General features: G+C 36.7%; 1 long non-coding RNA gene across 1 annotated transcript; it reads right to left on the bottom strand.

Annotated features, from left to right (window-relative positions):
• Window positions 1-5,285: 5,285 nt before the first annotated feature.
• On the bottom strand, window positions 5,286-6,368 carry LOC147029116 (uncharacterized). The gene is made up of 3 exons (XR_015056803.1): window positions 6,058-6,368; window positions 5,727-5,775; window positions 5,286-5,453 (listed from the first exon to the last, which is right to left on the bottom strand). It is a non-coding gene; the product is annotated as an uncharacterized LOC147029116 (long non-coding RNA).
• Between the last annotated feature and the right edge of the window lie 280 nt (window positions 6,369-6,648).

A 6,648-nucleotide genomic window follows, 5' to 3' on the forward strand; every position in this document is an offset into this window, starting at 1 on the left:
ACATTTCTCTTGTTGAGACCGTACCTCCCCATCACCTCCTCATCCTCTTTATTCCCTTCCCCAACATGTCCATTGAAATCTGCTCCAATCACCACTCTTTCATCCTTGGATACACTCTCCACCACTTCATCTAACTCACTCCAGAAATCTTCTTTATATTCCATCTCACACCCCATATGTGGGGCATATGCACTGATGACATTCATCATCACCCCTTCAATTTCCAACTTCACACTCATCACTCGGTCAGACACCCTCCTCACCTCCAATACCCTCTTGACATGATCTTCCTTCAGGATTATCCCGACACCATTTCTCCTCCCATCCACACCATGGTAGAACAGTTTGAAACCACCTCCAATGCTCCTCGCCTTACTCCCCATCCACTTGGTCTCTTGTACACACAGTATGTCCACCTTTCTTCTCTCCATCATATCAGCCAACTCTCGCCCTTTGCCAGTCATCGTCCCAACATTCAGAGTTCCAACTCTCACCTCCACACTTCTACCCTTCCCCCTCTCCCACTGCCTCCGGACTCGCCTTCCCCGTCTCCTTCTCCTCCTTTGCCCAGCAGTAGCACAATTTCCACTGGTACCCTGCTGACCACCGGTACCGGTGGCGGTCGTTGGTAATCCGGGTCTCGACCGATCCAGTATGGAAATTCGTTTTGTTGTCCGCATAATGATTTGGCATAGGTTTTTACGCCGGATGCCCTTCCTGACGCAACCCTGGTCGCCTCTTACGACACACAAGGATATGGTACACCTATTCTAACCGGGGCATACACCGGGCCCAGCACAACTGGTGCTCATTTCGCCGACCTCGGAAGGATGGCAGGCTGAGTCAACCCCCTGGTGTTTTCGACTTGGTTTATATATATATATTTATATATACATATATATATATACACATTATATATATACACATATATATATATATACACATTATATATATATACATATACATACACATATTAATTCAGTGTTTTTATATACAAAATTTTTTTTTTATTTTTTATATTTTTATATTTTTTATATTTTTTATACAAAATATTCACATTGTAAGAGTGGGTTAAGGAAACTAAAATCTGGTGGTCTTGGGATATTAGAAACTAATCCAGAAGGAACGAGACAAATTATTAAACATCTGAGCGGAGTGAAGATTTTATCATTCGGTTTTGATGTTGATGAAGAAACTCAACGCAAACGTATGAAAAGCAGAGATGCAAGTATTAGTGAAGAAGAAATTACAACTCGCATTAATGTTAATAAAGAATTTGATGAAATATTTAAAGAAAAGGATTTATTTGAACACATCTACTTGAATGATGAAGAAAAGGAAAATTTCCCTGTTGATCCTTACAATTCATTAAATGATATTTTCCAATAAATAAATGGATGCAAAAGAAAGAGCAAGAAGATTTAAGGAACATCAAGAGTTGGTTTCAAAAGTTGTAAAACAAGAGGAAGACATAAAGAAGAAACGCAGAGAGAAACTAACGGGCGAAGAAGCATTTGAAAGAAAACAAGAGAAAATTTTTAAACCACTTTTAAAAACTTCCCAAGAAAAAATGAAAGATGTTTCCACAGTTCCCACAGTAGAATATACTCCTAAAAAACTTCAAATGTTAAAAGATTTTGATCAAATGACGGAGGAAGAATTAGAGCATTTAGAAGAATTAAAGGTATATGATGATGAAGGTTTATTTCAACAACTGGAAGAGATGAATCGACCGACTGATTATATTGTAAATGCTCTTCAAAACAATGAATATTCAGCAGATTCAAAAACCAAAGCAGGACTCATTCCAACAGAACAACCAGCAATATTTCATCTTCTTCAAGAAAAGGTATTGATATTTAATGATGAATTAAGGTTCTTAGGTTCTGCTCAACCCCCTGTTAAACTAACTCCGAGATTAATGTTTCTTCTCACAAAAGATGGAAGACAAGGTTCAACTGTGAGGGATGAATCAAAGTATATTGATAAACCATTGGATATGGAAAATAATGATGATAGAGTATATATTGATCTGCTGAACACTCTAAATTATAGGGTTATTCTTTCTGGTAAAAGTAAGAAGAATGAGAAGGAGAAACACATTATTCAGGCTTTAAGTATCCTTGGTTCAGGTGTTAGTTTTCTTCCAAATGACCCATCGCAATTAGTTAATAGACTGTTATTGTTGTTAGGTAGTAAAAAGGCTGGAAATAACAATTGTTTTAATGAAGCATCAGCCATTTTAGACCAGTTGATGAACATGAAAATAATCAATATAAAAATCAATATAAAGACATTTTATCTCATTAAATAAGATGAGAAGTACAATCCTTAGTTTCAATTTCACAACAAGCGACCACACATCTTCATTCCCATACCCACTACAACTTGACCCAACAAAAGAATATGAAGCATCTTTATTGTCCATGGAAACTTATAATACCTTATTTAATATAACTGATAAAAATGACAAGTTTAGTTATAATCCTGGAAGTGGATACAAAACGATAACAGTCTCACCCGGAGCATATGAGATTTCTCAAATATCTTCCGAAATTGCTCGTCTTATGAAAGAACAGGGTGATGAATCAAAAAATATTGTTATAGACATTCAAAAACATACTTCAAAATCAACGATTAAAGTTAAAAATAATGACAAGGTTGATTTCACAATTGATAATTCATTTAGAGAGTTATTGGGTTTCTCCTCAAAAAAGATTGAAACTAATGGGACGTTTTAGTGATAATGTCATTCAAATATCCTCAGGAATAAATTCGGTGTTAATTCACTGTGATTTGATTGATGGTGCTTATAATGATGGAAAAAAAACAAATGCAATATTTTCATTCAGCGCATACTCAACCCCAATTGGTTATAAATTCAATATGGAACCCAAAAATTTGGTTTATCTCCCTTTTTAATCTAAATTTATCCCTTATCTAAATTTTAAGATAACCGACCAAGATAATCGTATGATTTCTTTTCATGGAGAAGTTATATCCATTAGAATTCACCTACGTGAAGTTTTCCAAGAAATAAATACGATGGTTTTTGTGAGGAAACACGAGTTGGGAAAATATAAAATAATTACAGGGAATGGGATGTTCCTTTCCCCATACTACAAGGGTGAAGGTATGTATCTTGGTAGAGGATACTATAAACCTAAGAGACAAAGGGGTGTTGGACATCAATTTAGAGGAGATGGGATAAATGGAGGAGAGAGAGTGAGGCATTTCTAAGGATTCTTTATGTTTTAAAAATTAAGATTCAAATGTGCATGTTGGAAACTAAAAAGGTTTTTGCACTCTGCAGGAATTTTTCACATAAATAAATGAGTTATTGTCTCAAATGTAAAAAGAAAACTAATACTAAAAATATTTCATATATTAAAAGTAAAAATAACAGGGTTATACAAAAAGGTATATGTTTGGTGTGTGGTTCAAAAAAAAATCAATTTATCTCCAAACACAAACGAGGAGGAGATATACAAAAGTTTTTATCAGGAAGTAAATTTACAACTACTGGAATACCAGGGGAATTACATCTTCCAGGGTATTCTTTCTGTGGTCCAGGCACAAACTTGGATAAAAGATTAGATGAGGCAGACAATCCTAAATCCTGGAGTAAACCAATCAATAGAGTTGATGAAGTGTGCATGAGACACTATATTGATTATGGGAATACCACAACGTTGGAAGAAAAGCATGAAGCCGATAGAGAAATGTTGTATAATTTGTCTCTGATATAAAATCCAACCTTGAAAAAAAAGTTGATCGTTTCATTGTGAAGAAGATGATCAGTGCTAAATTGAAACTTGGACTTGGAAATTCAAAAAACTTATAGGCTCTAATGATGTCATTAAGACTGAAGAGCAATTAGCTGATGAATTACAAAAACCAATATTCACAAAGTTTCAGAGAAGGAAAGTTTATTCCAAGGAAGTTGATTATATCTGGTCTGCTGATTTGATTGAACTCAAAAATGATAAGGGGTACAAGTTTGCTTTAACCGTTATTGATTTGAGGAGGAGATACGTATGGGTTGTACCATTAAAAAACAAAACAGGTAATACTCTTATGTTAGCCTTTCAACAGATATTTAATAAAAGGAAGAGAAAACCTAAAAAAATTGTGGACTGATGAGGGTAGAGAGTTTTATAACAAGACATTTGTGAATTTTCTAAAAAATAACAGTATTACATTATACAGTACCTTTAATGAAGGGAAGGCAGTTGTTGTTGAATGTTTTAATCGTACCTTAAAAGAGAGACTATATAAAAAATTCACACAACTCGGTTCACAACAATGGTCATCTTTTATTCAGGATATTGTGGATAAGTATAATGACACGATTCACACGTCAACAAATATGAAACCATCAGAAACATTTACAAAATTAAAATATGAAAAAGAGATTAATGTCAGAAAACCTAAGTTCAAAGTTGGTGATATCGTAAGAATATGTAGGTGGAAATCTCATTTTGAAAAGGGTTATATTAAACGATGGACGAACGAGCTTTTAAAAATTGTTGATGTAAAATAGATACGGTTCCTTGGACTTATAAGATATATGGTTTGGAAGGGGAAGAGATTTTAGGTTCATTTTATTCACAGGAATTACAAAAGACAAAGATAAATTTAAATTTTTGACTCCGCCCCTTTTTAACTCCGCCCACACAAAACCCACCCACAAAAACCCCACCCCACACAAACCCCACATAACCCCACCACACACAAACCCCACACAAACCCCACACAAACCCCCCACAAGCTCCACACAAAAACTCCACACACACAAACCCCTCACAAGCTCCACCCATATTCATCATATTCACATAATTAGTGATTAGTTAATTAGTTCCCCACACACAACATGTTTATTTAATTAAAAAATTATCCACCCATCCACACAAGCTCCACCCATCCACCCATCTCTCCACCCATCCATTTATCCACACAAACCTCATCCACATTCACCCTGCCCACATAAACCCTGCCCACATAAACCCTGCCCACACAAGCTCCACCCACATAAACCCTGTCCACATAAACGCCCTCCCACAAGCCCCGCCCACACACGCCCCTCCCACCGAAGCCCCACCCACACACTCCCCACCCACACAACCCCCACCCCCTCTTCCCCCCTGTGCGCCCCCACCTTTGACCCACCACCTCCCTCATCCCACCCCACCCTTCCCCACACACACACATGAGGAGGGGAGGGGTGGGATGAGGGGTGATGGGTCGTTGGGGGAGCGCCCCTACCTCCCCCAACCCCTCCCTCTCCTTCATGTCTTGATCCTCTTCTTGAAATTCAAAATCAAGTAATTGTAAACAAAACAAATATAATTTATTAAAATTGAAAATATTAAATATTCATTTGCGAGAATGTATAATCTTTCCCAGCAATCTTCTTCAGATGTCTTGTGATTTCGAAACTCAGACACCATATTCTGTTTTGAAACAAAAAGTGGATAATAATTAGGTTTTATAAAGATAATTACATGGTAATATGAGTAAGCCTGTTGTTGGTTCTAAGTTCAAGCCTCGTTGACCACTGAATTAACACACCAGGAGCCTGTCATCCTTTCAAGGCCAATAAAATGAATTCCAGTGTACTGGCAAAACCGCGTCCAAACTAATGATGCAACCAACAAAAGACGACATTCTAAAGAGAGAGTGATATTAATAAAAAAATAACTAAATAATAATTCAGAAACATTTACCTCCAGAAAATCATGTGTTGTACCAGATTGCTTATGTTGTGTGATCGAGCTGAAAAAAAAAATAATAATAAGTCAAGGGTGTAGATGGAGAGACAGACAGAGAGAGTTAGGTAGAAAGACAGACAGAGAGAGATATAAACAGACAGGGAAAGAGACACACGCACACACACACACACACACACACATACACATATATATACACACACACACACACACACACACACACACACACACACACACACACACACACACACACACACACACACACACACACACACACACACACACACACACACACACACACACACACACACACACACACGTGTCTCACCATTGGTTTAATTCATTCGAGATCAGAAGCCGTGATAAGACTTCGTACCAGTCATTATAAATGTTTTTCAATTGTCTTCTAAAATCATTGACCTCTTCAATAAGAGCATTCATTTGATGCACCTCATCGTGATATGTAAACTCCACTTCTTCCAAGGACCTGCCAAGAAAAAAAATATATATATATCAGAATTATCACGATTTAATTTATAATCAATTGCTTCATCGTTCAAAGAGGAACCAATACACAGGCTTACCAACTTTGTGTTGAGCTGTTTTGTTCATCGGAAGAGAGTGAGTCCATGTCTCAGTTTTTTTACCATTGGTACAAGATGGCAAAAAGATCAGAGGCCGTGATAAGACGTCATGTCAGTCTTTAAAAATGTTTTTCAATTCTCTTCTAAGATGATTGACCTCTTCAATAAGAGCATTAATTTCATGCACCTCGTCGTGATATGTAAACTGCTCTTCTTCCAAGGACCTGCCAAGAAAAAAAAAATATATCAGAATTATCACAATTTAATTTATAATCAATTGCTTCATCGTTCAAAGAGGAACCAATACACAGGCTTACCAACTTTGTGTTGAGCTA

This window comes from Eptatretus burgeri, chromosome 4 (genome assembly GCF_056783735.1).
Source record: "Eptatretus burgeri isolate ZD-2024b chromosome 4, Ebu_testis_v1, whole genome shotgun sequence".
Classification (NCBI taxonomy): Eukaryota; Metazoa; Chordata; class Myxini; order Myxiniformes; family Myxinidae; genus Eptatretus; species Eptatretus burgeri.